Genomic DNA, 17031 nt, shown 5'->3' on the forward strand with positions numbered 1-17031 from the left:
CTTCAGATCTGGTTTGCATACTCAATGTCGAGGTAAACTTTCCCATAGATGGTGCCAATGATGTGGTCGGGGTTTTTACAAATGGATAAAATTGAAATTTTTACCCACGACACAATTTATACACCACGTGAACACGATTGTCGAATGAGGTCTTTTTGCCAGAAAAAATGGTCACTATCAATTAATAGTGCTTTCTCTAAAAAATTAATATATTTGGTATTTATATACATCATAACAGAATTCAAGTTTGTGTTCTGGCAAGAAACACAGTTGGATAGATTCCAATTTTACATCTCAATACTTTGAGTCTTGTCTTATTTTATACAATTCTACTTTCAATTGCTTCGTTCGAGTCTTACAATACTTCACTTCACACTAACCTAAAAAACAATGATCTTGTAGAAAACTTGGTCCAACAAATTTTATAAATATACAATCAAATTATAATAATATATTTTTTATATATCTAACAGTTCTATAATATTTTAGAAATTTGTAATTTATAATATAATTACTTGAATACTCGCAAAATTCCAGAATTCAAGATTATAATTTTGAATTTTGTGTCAAGGTGTTAAATTAGATCGCAAAATCCAAAAATTCTCTGGAAGAAATGCCTATAACAATTTAAGATACAAAACTTCCTTCACTCAGTACAAGTCCTGTATCTTTTTTGTGACAAATTCCGAGATAGCAACTACTTGCACCAATGTTTATATTCTCTTCCTTCCATCTTGTTGACAAAAGAAAAGTAAAACACAAGTAGCATCGTCCAAAAGGTAGGCAACTTACAAATTCATTAAAGAGCGCAATGTACCAGCAACTCGTGCAACAACAAAATACAACAACTTACAAAAGTTTAGAAAAAAAAACTCACTATAATCGGGCACGCCATCTGACACCAATGAAGCGGGTCGAAGGATGGGCATCAACGTCATTCTTCAAATCAACCATGGAAACTAGTTTCACCGCTCTCGGATTCAGATTTTCGATCACACATTTAGTTTAATTTTTTAATTTAGCTTCTATTTTAAGGTTAGGATTTTCAAAAGGGGGAAATTTCTTCATTGGAAGTGTGAAAAGGGGGTTCAGCAGTTTTGCCCATTTTTTTGGTCTTTAGAGGTCAACAACCATTGCAACGTGATTTAACGGGATTTGACGGCCATTAAGGCCCATGTGCACGGTATATGGGCTCTGCCGTTAAGATGGTAGCAAAATGCTTATTTTTTGGTTTAATGGTACCAAAACCCTTACTTGCAAAATTTGTGTTACAAAAAAAAAAAAAAAAAACTGACATTTTCTAATAGTACCAAAACACAATTTTACCTTCCAATTCTTTTCTCATCCTTCTTATAATAGTGGTACATAATTTTTGAAAAAAAATAACTTAATCACCAACAAAAGTGCTAATGTTTAAATTTAATTTCTTTATATGATGGCATTTGTAGTAATTTTTATTATTTAAATTGAATTTTATAGAATAATTGAATAATACTAATTTTGATGAATATTTTTATTAATAAAAAAAATTCTTATTCTTGTTTGATGAATATTTTTAAATTTCTTATATACTATAAATTATTTTAGTATAATATTAACTTGTTTATTTTCTAATACCAAATAAAGAGAAAGAGTTAATCGGTAAATTATAAAAAATGGTATTTTCTTCTCAATCTATTCTCCGCGTACCAAATAAGAACAAGTGTATGAGATTCATTCCCATTTCAATTATATCAAATAACTTAAAAAAAAAAACTATTATTCTTCCCCTCTCCATCGCTTTTCACTCCCCCTCCTCCTTTTCTATCACTTGAACCAAATGAGGCCCTATTCACATTTATTACTATTATTAGACAAAAAAATGCACTTGAGAACTAAAATTAAGAAAAGAAAAAGATTATACAATGTAGTATGTGAAATCATAAAAAATAAAATTAAATGAAAAAGATCTTAACATATGAAACTAAAAATGCGATTTTCCCTGTCTTAACATATACATACATATTCCACTTGTCAAATTCCGACAATGTTGGTGAGAGTAGCTTTCAACTTATCACAACTCCGATGAAAATCGTTCATACAATGAACTTGTCCATTGTCGATATTAAATGTCAACATTGTCACGGGCCATATCGCACGATAACAAGGTGTCGTCCTACACATAAAATGAGGAATATTTGTCCAAGTTTATACACTCATGAAATTAATGATCAGTTCAGAAATGATCGAGTTTTATCACTATGAGTGCATATGAGTGCATATGAGTGCATCGATTTTCGGACAATTTTATCACTATGAGTGCATATGGACTAAAACTGCCTTTTAAAAGCTGCATAGGGGTAAAATTGTCCGAAAATCTGCCAGATGACTAAAAGTAAGCAATTTCATAAGTTACTGGACCTAAACAAAAATGGACATAATTATCAGACTAAAATTAAAATTAGGCATACTTAGCGAACTAAAATAATACTTTTCCCTTAAATTTTTAGTATTAAGTTTTTTGGATTTGTTGAGACGCAATTTTAAATTTAAAGAATTTTGAAGTTCTTCAATTTTAAATTTGAATTATATTTTATCGAATATTGATATGTTTCAATACTTCTAATATGGTGTACTCATTTGGAATTATTCCTTCAAATCTTACATGAAATCTAATCCATCAATCTATAGCATAAGATATAGGAATAATTATACTTTTCCCCCCTAAGGTTTGATTTAATTATATATAGACCCTTTGTGATTTGAAAAATTACATCTAGTATCTTGAAGTTTGCTTTCATCGAAATTTGTTAATATAAACTTTTTTTAACCGATATTTTTTTTGTGTTAATATAAACAAATTCAATGTTTGACCACAGGAACTTATTTGTTAGATGAAAGTATATTTCAAGAGTAGTAGATTTAATTTTCAAAAGTTCATGAGGTCTACGTGTGATTATACTAATTTTCAGGGGAGGAAAATGTAATAATCCCAAAATATATTATATATTGTCAATGTTCCGTCATGAATTTATAGAATTAGAAGAATAATTTGAAACAAAAGTTTAATATTAAATGTAATAAAAAAGGATTATGTAAGAGCTGTTACAAGATATTAAATATTAATTTCTCTTATCTTGAACATTATTAGTTTTTACAAATCATCATAATCCAAATATTTGTTCATTCTATCATATTTTTCTATTACAAAAAATTATTATAAAATACCACTAATTTAAAAAAAAATTATTTTATTATATCTTTTTGTAAAAAATTATCAAAAAATAAATTAATTCAAATATATTTTTATTTCTCACACAAAATTCAATAGTAAAATAAAATTAGTGCCTAACATAATTAATAAAAAAATGGCAGGTAATTAAAAATTGAGACTTGCATATAAATTAATAAGATGTCCAAAATATTGGTATTATTGTATTAATCTAATTTCTATCTATTTAATAAGTTTGAAAATTCTAAAAAATCTATTTTTTTTAATTCTAAAATTCCACAACACATAAAATACTATCTTTCTACACGTAGCATAGCGCGTATATATTAAATAAAATAAAAAATATAATAGAATTTAAAATAAAAAAAATCCAAACCGTGTTTAATTCCATGCACGCCACCTCTGAAAACTTATGATCATTTCAAAAGATAACAAAACAAACGGTCAATTCGGATTAGAAGTAGTTGTTGAGTATCAATCTCGTTTGTCTTTCGATGTTTCTTTATTTGTCTATTATTTGCAGTAGTTGTTGTAATTGACATGAGTAACTATATTATGTCTGAAGAAATTTAATATTTTAAGTATATTTAATTATCATTATAAATAAATAGTAATAGTTATTGATTGTAAATTTAATGAACATAGCTAAAATATTTGTCATGGCCAAAGTTCTTGGCATAAAAGGTTTCCATGGTGGATAATCTAAATTTTCGTATCGATTTTTGTATAATCATAGTTAATAATAATTATTTATCACGATCTTAATCCATAGTTTGGAAAAAATCCAAGCAACTCCCAAGTGCTATCGCAAATGAGCAAATTAATCCCTTATGAAAAAATAAATAGCGATTTCCTACTCTATATTTTTTAAATACAACAATTTACCTCCCTACGACAATAATTTTTAAGGGGTAAATTGCTATTCACCCCTAAGAAAATTATAGCCAAGAATAATTTTTCTTCCTAAAAATTATAATTTTTATCAAAACGCGCTTTTGATGGAATTTAATTGCAAAAGTGGTCGCTAAAAAATGTACCAAACAACACAAAAAATTGCATACGTACTCGAAATACGAAATCAAACTGTTCAATTACAGATCTGCAATTCTTGAAGGTGCCCTAAAAGTAATATTTTTTTTTTTAAGTGGAGCCATTCTTCATGTCCTGATTGGATGTTTTTTTTTTTTTTTTTTGTTTTTTGTCTTCATCATATATTGAAATAGTGCATCAAGAACAAGAGCTTTTATATGTAGAGACCACCTCGTGAGATTCTGAATGAAATTCAGGCCAGACAAGTTTGTCCATTTTGATCACTTTCTTGATCCTCTCATCACTGATTTTGTGGTTCTTACACTCCGATCTCCAACTTGTGCCATGCCAACTGATCCATGGCCCTACTGCATTTAAATACTAACTATTGTTTAGTTGTACACAATGCCTCAAGCGTTGTACCGTAGAAAAGAAAATCTGAATTTTGAGTGGTCCTTGGAAGTTGTGCTCTTATTTTGAGACAATTGTGGGAGGACGAATGGTCCTCTGCACTGTATTGATCTAATGGTTAAAATGTAAAGTTCCATGATAAATTTGATACGTGGTTTGAATCCTATAAGATGTTATGTGTATTTTGTCTTTCTGTACGTGGATTTACTGTAATTTTTTCTTTGTTTTTAGTTATAATGATGAATTGGTCGAATATTAATGTATTGCTCAGTTCATTGAAATATTCATGCAATAATGTAATTATCATTTTTTTTTTAAAAAAAAAGAATGGTTCGCAGAAATGTACTGTATTTAATGTAAATATTCATACATACTTTGCGAATTTAAAATTTTGAGGATTTTAATAGGGTAAAATGCATAGCACTTGCTGCAAAATACAAGCAATCGTAATATATTTTGGAAACAATTAAATAATAATATTAAAAGTTTTGAAAACAAATTCACAAAATAAATACGTTGGAACAAATCAGACTATCAAAAAGTTAGATATACTATTTAACAGAAATTTAAATAGAAATATTTTCTAAAGATATGTATCATAACAACTCTATGTCTCGATACTAACAGAATTACAAAATATTTTTTTTTACTTTAAAGAAATTATACATCCTATATAATCGTGTACCAAGTACTACAAAACTTCTTTCTGAGATGATTTTATTATTAATATTGCACTATACTGAAAATCCTCGAAAAATAGTCACTCCACCACAAAAGCTCAAGAACAATCTCAAATTTGAGAAGAAAACTGAGCAGAAAAATGAGAGAAATTTTTGGTCACTTTTGTTGGTGTTTTCAGATGTTGTATCTGTGTTGTGTTTAAAGTGTGGACAAGATCAGGTTGAGCAATACCTGTAATTTAAATATAATTACATTTATATTAATTACAATTAGGTTTGCAATTACAAGAAATTACAAACCATATCAGTATTGCTGAACATGTAATCAATTAGGTATTTGGGTATTGAATTACAGTAAAACCTCCATAAATTATTAATTTGGGATCATGAAATTTTATTAATTTACAGATATATTAATATATCGATAAATTAATATTTTATTAATTAAAAGAGAAACTTTTTAAATTTAACAAATTTAGTACATATGTATTGATAATAAATGAATTCATATATGTTTGATTGATTATATTCATGCATCAAACAATTTTTTGTAACTAATTAAATATATTAATGAATAATATCAATTCATTGTATACAATTAACTATTATATTCATGAACGTATGTATTAATTCATTGGAATTACTTAACTATACATGTTTACATTAATTCGTTGCACTTAAATAACTATTATAGCCAATTAAATATATTCATGCATGATGAATGAAACATATACTATATAAATCTTAATATGGAAATAAAATAATTCATAACACCCAACCATGTCTTCTCATCTAAAAGGCATCACAAAATCATCCATGAATGATCAAATGCGTAAAGGATTATGTGAGTATAAGAGAGACCATCCCACATGCATTAAAACAGATTTAGAAGCGTGGGTTGATGAAAAATATCGTTTGAAATTTAGTCAAGGTACAATATCAAACACTCTCAAGAGATTATCGGAGTACCTTTTAGTCAACTTTGAGAACGGTGTGGATATTAAGCGACACAAATCAGCGAAATATCCAGATATGGAGAAGGTTCATTATGAATGGTTTATTCAGTACCAAGATCGAGTCAATATGACCGGAGAGCTTATTTTGGAGAAAGCAAAGGATATAATGAAGCTTTTGTATCCTCAACACCCTCCTGAACATCAAATTTCTCAAGGTTGGCTTGAAAAGTTCAAGGTAAGGCATGGTATTAAATCATTCCATCATTTTGGAGAAAGTAGTTCGGTTAACATGCAGGACATGAAAATGAAACTGGAGGCTATAAGGGAGAAAATAAACCAATTTTCCATGAAGGATGTTTTTAATTTGGATGAAATAGGTCTGTTTTATAGTTTACAAGCTGATCACTCTCTTACAACCAAGCAACTTGAGGGAAGAAAGCAAGATAAAGAGAGGCTTACAGTTGTTATTTGTTACAACAAGGATGGTTTAGAAAATATTCCTTTATGGATTATTGGAAAACATGCAAAGCCACGTTGCTTCAAAAATATCAACATGAGCAGCATCAATTGTCATTATCGTCCCAACAAGAGAGCATGGATGACTAGTGTGCTTTTTGATGAATATGTTCGCTGGTTTGATCACAAAATGAATGGCAGAAGAATTTTGTTGATGGTTGACAATTGTCCATCTCATCCAAAAAATATTGAAGGGTTACAGAATGTTGAGTTGTTTTTTTGCCACCTAACATGACATCAAAGACCCAACCATGTGATGTAGGAATAATTAGAGCTTTCAAAATGCACTATCATAGGAGATTCTACAAAAATCTACTGGAAGGTCATGAGTTGCGGATACCAAATCTTGAAAAGATTAATATTTTAGATGCCATCATTTTTTTTGCAGTCTCCGCTTGGACAACCAATGTTTCTTAACTGTCATAGCAAATTGCTTTCGGCACTGCAAAATCCATTCAGATGAAGAAATCTCAAGCGACTCAAGTGAGATAAACTTTGAAAAAAGCCTACATGAGCTTGAGAATATGGTCAAGGATGTTGGTTATCGCAATGAAATGAACGTCAATAAATTGGTGGACTATCCGGGTGAAAATGAATGTTCAATGGTTCAAAGTTTAGAGGAAATTGTTGCTGATATTATTGAATATCCAACTAATAATGAAGCTGAAGATGATTCATTACTGTTGGAACCAGTCACGAGAAAGGAGGCTTTGACCGCGACAACAACTCTTCACAATTTCTTGTTGCAGCTAGAGAACTCGACACTGGAACACTTGGCTGCAACTAAAAAAGTTAGGGATAAAATCCAATTAGATTTAAATTTTAAGAAAAATCAAGTAACAATAGATTCATATTTTAGCAAATTATCATAATATTTATAATTGTAATATTTATGAATTATTAATTTAGAGCTTAATGGGACCTAATATTTATAAAGGAATTATCTGAAAAATTATTATCTTATTATCTTATCGAATTTGATAATTTTTTACAAAAGCCCAAGTGGGGACCGAAAGATTTTATTATTTTAGAGAGTTTATTAATTTATAGAGGTTTTACTGTAGTTTTAATGGCCTATTCATGTATTACTAAATTAATTTATTATTTAACTTAAATATAATTGAATAAATTATATTTATTTATAAAACATACTAATTAAGTATCAAAATATTAAAAAAAATATATCAAAATTTTTAAATTATATTATTTAGTATAAATAATATTAAGATCATATTATATGCTGATGACATATCCACAGCTAGAAAGCGAACCATCCTGGTCCTTTTGTGGGCTCCGTGCCTTAAGAAAGAGAAGCCAAATTTGTCTCAACAGGTATACGACCTCTCCTGCAAAATCGTATAACAAAGTGTCCACAAGTTCTAGTGGGATATCCCCAACTCCATTTGTTGATATACTTTGTAGAATAGTACATCTGTGGAACTACCTGAATCCACAAAGATAAGTTGCTGTATAATTAGCCACTATGGCAGAAATAATAAGTGCATCATTATGAGGTAAATGTACTCCCTGGGCGTTAGTAGGACCGATATGAATCATTGGCCCTCTTGCTGGTGCCTTGTTGTCTATCTCCATGACCGTTCTTGCAGCTAGCTGGTCCTGAGTCCCCATTCGTGGGTCCTCCTGCTATCATATGGATTATCCCTATAGCGAAAACATTCTTCGGGCTTGTTTCTCGATCTGAAGCCTCCTTCCTTTTATGTTTCCATTTGCGGGAATCCTTGTCTTGTTGCTTAATCATGCGATAGCTGTGATGATGGGAACATTCTTCTTTTTATTCACACTTTTTCTCTTTATCTACATAGTCATTAAGATAGCCGACATGGTTGAATCTTTGTATTTCTTGTCTTAGTTGGCGGCTACAATTGGTGTCATTTCCATATTCTTTATGGTACCTACAGAAATATTTAGATTTTGGAAGTTGAGGACCTCCTTGGAGCCCTTAGGCCATGGCAGGGCAGGGAGTCGATCAATTGCCATAAGCATCCTAGCTGGGCTAGTTATGAGAGGTGTGTAGCAATCATTCATAGGTCAAAGGGATTGAAACGGTCTTGTGCTTCCCCTCGAGGTCAGTGGGTAGACTGTAGCTCACTTCTTTCGTCCTGTCTCGTCCATTCTTCTTTACCAGTCAGGCATCCTCTAAATTCATATATTTTTCAGCTCGTGCTAGTACATCAAAAAAATCTATAGCCGACCTCTTAGCCAAAGATTCAAACAAAGGCCCTTCATGGAGCACTTAAGTAAATGTGCTGACCAACACCTCCTGGTGGGCTGTAAGGATTTCTAGATAGCTGTTTTAAAACGTTAGACATAGGCCCTCAAGGCTTCCTTCTCCTCCTGCTTGATTCAAAGAAGGCTAGTGGTTGATTTCCTATATATCTTGCTGCTAGTGAATTGGTGTTGGAAGAGGGAACTGAATTTTGCAAAAGATCTAATTGATCAAGCAGGAAGCTGGTTGAACCATTGTTGGACGAATTAGTGTAGTAAGAAAAATACGACATTTGATACCATTAGTATACTTATGCAGCAAGGCTGCATTTTTATCCTCATGGATATGTGGATCAGTGGTACCGGTCATAAGCAGGTAGGTGTGAAGGTGCTGGGAAGTGAGCAGGAAGTTCTTCCATCATGATATGCTCGCTGAAAGGAACGCCACATTCAGCGGGCACGATTTCTTTCTTTACCTGCTGGCGAAGTTCCACCTTTTCCTTCTTTAGTGATCGCCAAATGCTAGGGGGTCTGATGTTCAACTGCTTCCTTGCCTACAAAATCAGCAGGGGTGGTCAATCTTGCTAGACTTGTTCGTCAATACCTTGACTTCCTGGTATTCCTCCTCTCTCCTGCTCGGAAGAGGGTCCTGCTCCCTGGCCTGAGAACCGTGGAGGGTTGATTGATAGTCTCCATGATGAACTGACAAGGCTGCTCGCAAAGGAGCGGGTTTAGAATGGCAGGTCCAGCTGCTTGCTCAAGAGCTAGAGCTGGGACGGGACCGTTAGCTCCTAGTGCCGGGTCTGGTCTAGGAACATTAGCATCTCCCAAAGGAATAGTAGGTCCAGACGTAGCAGGGAGGGAAGAGTCTCCTTCATAGGCTCTATCGTCACCTCCATCGTTGGAAAGTGCTCCCACAGAGGATGCCAATGATGCGTACCAAAAATTTGGCCACACCATAATGGTCGAAGGATTTTTAAGAAAAACGTAAGATTATCTGAGGACTAGCCTGTAAAATAGAAGTTAGCACTCCGTTGCTTAAGTTAGTAACGGTTTATGAAGAAATACAAGAGAAACTTGAAATAAAGTGAGAATAATGGTGAAATATGATATTAGAGTGATAAATATTCGCGTGGAGTGCAAATTATAAGCTTGGAATAGCTTAAAAATCAAGAGAAATAATGAGTGAAAGCAAGAGTTTGAGAATTACTGGAAGCTTGCACAAGATCTCTATTTATAGGCTTGTATAGAGTTGAATACAGGTCAATTAATGAGTTTCGTATGTTATTAGAAAGTTCTTTGAGCTGGTTGTCATTCGCAACAAACCGTTGATGATTTGGATAAATATTGACTGAGATACGTGAGCTGGATTACATCCTGCCAAATCTGCCTACAATCTCGAGAATTAGTTATTCATAGATTTCCAGTTTATTTATCACTAATTTACCTACAACCACCTGAAGGTATTTCAGGATGATGTTTACAAGGGTTTTGGCAGTCTATATGGCATGTACTCTCAACTGCATGATGATGTGTTCGACTGTAATAGACCTATTTCCTAGGCCTGCCAGTTCAATTAAATAGTTATGGCCCATGGACTTTATCCGTCTTACCGGTGAGCCTGCTGGGCTCTTAGTTGGTTGAGTTAGTATGCCTAGTTTGTGGCTTCACACAATAAGTTTAGGGGGCATCAATATACAATTAAGGATAATTACACTCCTCTCTCCTGAGATTTGGTGTAATTACACGTATACCCCATGTGGTTTGAAAAATTACATCTATCACTCCCGAAGTTAGCTTTCTTCTAATAAATAAGTTCCTCCATTAATCAAAATCCATCGATGTGTTGATAATATGAAAAAATTGAATAAAAATCTATATTTACCCAAAATTGACTTATTACTAATTTATTTCAGATTAAATAAATCTTCTTATCACTAAATTACCCTCATACGTCTTCACACATAAATGCATGTGAGAAGGTATATTTTCACCGTTATAAGGGTCGTTGAATAAAAAAAATATTTGACCTGTAAAAAGTTAGTAATATGTCAATCGAAGGTAAATACCATTTCATTCAGTTTTATTGTTAATATCAGCAAATTCAGTAACATAAATTAGGGTTCCAATTGGGGGTTTTTGCTGATGTGGCGCGGGGGTAAAAAATTATTGCCAACTAAGCTGCTGACGTGGCTATGGTGTAGGATATTTAAGCCAAGTTACTCGATGATGTAGAAAATAACATAAAACAAAAAGAAAAAATAAACAAAAACAAAAGAAAAAGGCAAAGAATGAAACGCGTACGTATTGTCACTTTCTCTCCCAAAACGATAGACCAAAAGAACCCTAATCCCCAACAATCCCCAGCCCTAATCTTTGATCACAGCACCTGAAGAAGAAGATTAAGCAACAAAACGACGAATAGAGAGTACGGAAAGCGAGAAAATGGTGGTTATACGGAGTAAACGACACCTAAACCTCCCACCGCCTTTATACCGTAAGTTTTCCGCTTCTTGTCTGTGGCCCCCCATTTTCACTTTCCCCCTCCTAAATATAATACGCATTTTGTGGCTCCATTTGGTCTCCTACTGTGTGCGCATTTTAATTGATCGAGGAAAACATATGGGAGCATGTTATGCACATATAATATTTCTGTATCAGTATGTGGGGCATGAAGAAATTAATTTTTTTTTGTTTTTTCTATTTTTAGTATGTGTAGTTGTGAATGCTATTCATTTTTATATTGTTATGGTTTAGCCACTTGTGTGATAGTGATATTTTTTATTGTTGGTGATGTTGATATATTTCTGATTTAGTATTATTTTTTTTTCTTTTTTATTTACAGATCCGGACAGTAGTTCAACTACTGTCACATATTATTATGGGGGGAAATTTAGCCCAAGTAATTGTATTGTACCTTATTATATTGGTGGTGAGATTGCTAAGTTTGACTATGTAGAGTCAACTCACCTATGTTTTGCAAACCTCAATTTGTTCTATGAAAAATTAGGGTTGGTTGGTGATAAGAGATACTATAAGAAAGTAAAAACTGGTTTTCAGCTCCTAATTACAGATTCACAGTGTTTAGAGTTGGGGAGGGAGTACAAGCATGCTAGGGATGTTCTTGTATATGTTGAGATGTTTGGTGACTTGGTGTTGATGGGTGCTGATGTAGATGAGGATAGTGAGAGGGTTAGACGGGAGGAGGCTGTTCATGTAGATAAGGAGAGGGGTAGAAGAGATGATGTTAATGATGTGGATGAGGATGAAGACTTGTTTGATTCTGATTATGATTTATCAACAGAGATAGATGATGATGACATATTATTTGATGATTATGTGGATGATAAAACAACATCAGATTTACCCATTGATGATGAAAACAACTCCAAAGGTCTAAGTTGGTCTAGTGATGATGGTGAAACAGATATTATAGGTGATGAAATTGATCTAATTGAAAATAAAGTCAGTGATGATGAGAAAAGTGAATCTAGCTACCCTATTTTTAATCCTGTTGAAAACTTTGATCCAACATTTACATTGGGGATGATGTTTAGCACAATGTGTGAGCTTAGAAAGGCTATTCAGTCTCATGCAATTAAGACAAGAAGACATATAATTTGCACAAAAAGTGACCCAAACAGATACTATGCTAAATGTGGTGATACAGATTGTGATTGGAGGTTACATGCTCGTAAAGTAAAAGATGAATGCACTTTTCAAATTAGGGATTACAACCCTAAACACAAGTGTGCCAAGATTTTCAATCTTAAAAATGTAAAGTCTAGTTGGCTCTGTGATAAATATCTTGACAAATTCAAATATGATCCCAAGAGGTCTGTGAAAGGTTTTAGAGTGGATGCTATAAAAGAGATTAGATGTCATATCTCTAAACATCAAGCTTATAGGGCCAAAAGGAAAGCATTGAAAAAACTTGAGGGACGTCCTGAGTATCAATACACACGACTTTCGGATTATGCAGATGACATTAGAAGAACCAATCCAGGTAGCACTGTCATTGTGGGGACTAAAGATGTGGAAGGGGAAACCAGATTCAGTAGGTTTTATGTTTGTTTTTCAGCAATGAAAAATGGTTTCAAAGAGGGTTGTAGGAAGATAATTGGTGTTGATAGGTGCCACTTAAAGGGGCCTCATGGGGGAATTCTTTTAACTGTAGTAGGGGTGGACCCAAACAAGAATCTTTACGCAATTGCATATGCTGTTGTAAACACAGAATCAAGGAAAACTTGGGAGTGGTTTCTGATTTTGTTGAAAATTGATTTGGCTATTGAAAATCAGAGTGAATATGTCTTTATGTCTGACAAACAAAAGAGATTAATTCAAGCATTTCAAGAAGTGTTACTTGCTGCACCTCATAGGTTCTGTGTAAGGCATATGCACAGTAATTTAAAAAATGCAGGTTTTAGAGGGTTGGTATTCAAGCATGCCTTATGGAGAGCTGCAAAGGCATGTACCAAAGGGGAGTTTAAGGCTAGAATGAGGGATATCCAAGTTCTTGAGCAAATTGCTTTTGATTGGTTTTCTGATAAACCTTCTGAACAGTGGAGTAGGTCACACTTTAGTCCAAATGTAAAGTGTGATATGTTGCTGAACAACTATTGTGAGACCTTCAATATGATGATATTGGATGCTAGGGAGAAGCCAATACTGACTATGCTAGAGTGGATAAGGGAATTTTTTATGAAGAGATTGCAGGAAAATAGGAACATGGCTAAAGCAAAATGGAAAGGAAGAATCTGCACAAGAATAAGAAAAATACTTGACAAACATATAGAAAAAGTTGGTGACTGTATTCCCATCAAAGCTGATAATTTTCATTATCAGATATCATGCTTTGATGGTGGTCAATATGCAGTGGACTTGTCAAACCATACTTGCAGTTGTAGGAAGTGGGAACTTAGTGGGATTCCCTGTAAGCATGCCATCTCAGCAATTTTCAATCAAAAGGATGATCCTGAGGATTACATTGATGACTGTTATTCTGTAATTGTTTACAAGAGGATATATGCAAGTGCAATAATGCCAATAAGTGGTGAAAATCAGTGGAATGAGACATGTTTCATACCTCCATTGCCACCAAGGTTAGGAAGAAGGAGTGGTAGACTTCCAGTGCAAGAAGAAGAGATCCAAATGAGGCTATAACAAAGAAGAAAAGAGGGAAAAGGTTGAATGGAATGAAGCTAAAAAGACAACAGACAACAGTCAAATGCTCTAACTGTGGCCAGGAAAAAGCATAATGCAAGGACATGCCCAAATAAAGATCAAACTCAGTGGAATGAAGAAATTACAGACTTGACAATTGAAGAAACAGCTTTTGATGTATTTGGAGCTGATGAAGCTTTACCAACAAAGCTCAATGTAAGGAAGAGAGGGAGGATTTCAACACAACAATCTCAAAATAAAGTGGTTTGTTCCCATTTTTATGAAATTTTCTTTTTTTGCTTCTGTTTTATTTTGCATGTTCTGGTAGCTTCTTGTGATATTATTGGCAGGTGGCAGACAAAGAAAAAAAGAAGGTAACAGATGAGGCTCCAATTATTTCAGCCCCAACTACTGTAAGTACCTTTTCTAGTTGTGTTTTAGTTAAGAGTTTGTATTTTTTATAGTTGTCTTGTAATAGTTTGTTGTGATTTTCCTTAGGGGAAAGACAAAGGAAAAAAGAAGGTCAATAATGAGGCTGAAATTATTTCAGCCCCAATTACTATAAGTATTTTTTCTAGTTGTCTTTTTGTTAAGATTTTGTATTTTTCCTAGTTGTCTTTTTGTTAAGATTTTGTATTTTTCCTAGTTGTCTTGTCATAGTTTGTTGTGATGTTTCTTAGGGGAAAGACAATGGAAAAAGAAAGGTGACAAATGAGGCAGAAATGATGCAAGTGGACAATGAGGCAGAAAGTATTCTACCCCCAATTACTGTAAGTATTACTTTACATCTTTTTGTAGCTTTCTTTCACAATTTATTTGACACTTTTCCTTGTTCATGCAGAGCCTTGTCACCTCACAATTTGCAGAAAATGAGATATTTACTACACTCCAAGCGCCCAATCCAGTTTCCAACTCTTCCCAGTACACTAAGGGACCTTCAATGTACTCTCAACTGCACAGTGTTGGACATCCCAGGAGTGCAACATCAAGGGTTTATTAGAGCCCCACCTCCTATGCTTGGTAGTCAATACATTGTCACACAACATCCAGTCCAAGAACATTTTCCAGTTATCATGCAAGGTGGAAAGAAAATTAATCACATTGTCAAACTTACAGAGATTAAGCTCAAAAGGGTCTCCAGGAAGCAGTAGCAACAACTCTGTAGAAAAATAGGGAGGATTTGTACTTTTGACTACATTGTCACTTTGGCTCATTTGTTTGGCATTTTGGCCACAACTATGGCATTTTAACTTATTTGGCATTTTGCAACAACAATGGCTGGGTTTTGTAGTTTTTGTAAGCCCTTTAGATTGCCATTGTTTGACAAACTTATTCAAACATCATGTTTTGAGGTTATCATGTTAATATAATAATCTATTACTACTTTTTTACTGTTGTTTTTAATATAACCTATTACTTAATGTTTATAGCTTATTATATTCACAGGTTACGGTTATAACTTAAGACAATTTAAACATATAAACATAAAGAAACAAACTAATCCATATTACAAATTCATAGTACTTACTAAAACACACCATCAACACAGAAATCCACTTCCTTACACAAATTACTCCATTTATGCACGACTTCCTAGCATCCAAATAAAAATAAAAAAAAATCATGAAAAGACAAGCAACTTGAAGTAAAATTTCATCTTCTTTTCCATCTTTGTCTTCTCCATTTCTAGCTGATTCATCTTCCTCACCAACCCAGGAATTACAGACCTTGCTCTTGAGCACATTAGAGGATCTTCCCACTGAAAGAATCTACACCCATTATTCTACATTTTTCACCAAAAAAAAAAAAGAATCAGAGTGTACGAAAACAAAAAAAAGGAAAGAAAAAATGAACTGAACGAACTGCTCTCTACATACCTTGTAGTCATGGCATGAATGGAATCGTCTACTTGGGTTTTGGTCAGTTCAAGATATGCGAATGTAAGTTAGCTTACCACAATAACATTGTGTCCAACTGGGCATGGAAGACATCTCAGCAATCAGGCTCGGAGCAGGGGAAAATGGTGGCGGGTTGGGGTCGGTCGTCTTCTTCAACTTCAGGGATGGGATGGGAAGTGTTGGGGCTTAGGGATTTTTTTCTTAGAGAATGCTTCGGTCGATTTGAGAGGGAAGAGTCTTCTTCTTTTATTTTGGGTTTTAATTATTGTTTTCTTTATTCTTTTGTGTTTTTTAGCTTAGTTGGCAATAATTTTTTACCTCCCTGCCACATCAGCAAAAGCCCCAAATTAGAACTCTAATTTATGTCGAGGTAGGCAATTTCCGGCAAATTTGCAAAATCTGGTTTTCAATAGAAAAAAAATAATAATTTTGGGATTCTATTTGCTACACCCTTAACTACAGTCCCTGAAATGCTACCCCCCAATATACGGGGCAGTAAATACAATTTAGCCTAATTTATCCTAAAATGTTCTGAAACTTCATAACAACAATGGCTTAAATGCAAATACTGCCCCGTATCTATAGGGTAATGGCGAAACAAGGACCCTATAAACACGATCACAATTTATGCCCTATATCTATCAAATTGTGCACGATTTATATCCTTTGGCCAAATTATGACCAACTTGCCCTTCTAGGGGAGCATGCTCAAAATATGCATTAGAATGCAAAATAATTAAATAACTAAACTGCTCATTTTAAAGTTGTTGAGGGGTAAAATTATCTAAATTTTGTTCAGATTTGGAAGGAGGGCAAGAATTGCCTCATTTTTTAAAGCTAGGGGGCATATTTTGTCAGGGTCTAAATTGCAGTCCTTAAAATGCTACCCTCCTTTAGTTACGGGTCAGTCTTTGCAATTTACCCTAACAACAATATTATAT

At 33.4% G+C, this 17031-nt stretch overlaps 1 pseudogene; it reads left to right on the forward strand.

Annotated features, from left to right (window-relative positions):
- The first annotated feature begins 6111 nt into the window (after positions 1-6111).
- LOC105162943 (CENP-B homolog protein 2-like) lies at positions 6112-7675 on the forward strand (annotated as a pseudogene).
- Positions 7676-17031: the final 9356 nt, after the last annotated feature.

This window comes from Sesamum indicum, linkage group LG5, assembly GCF_026168435.1.
Source record: "Sesamum indicum cultivar Baizhima isolate 11 linkage group LG5, ASM2616843v1, whole genome shotgun sequence".
In the NCBI taxonomy this organism is placed as follows: Eukaryota; Viridiplantae; Streptophyta; class Magnoliopsida; order Lamiales; family Pedaliaceae; genus Sesamum; species Sesamum indicum.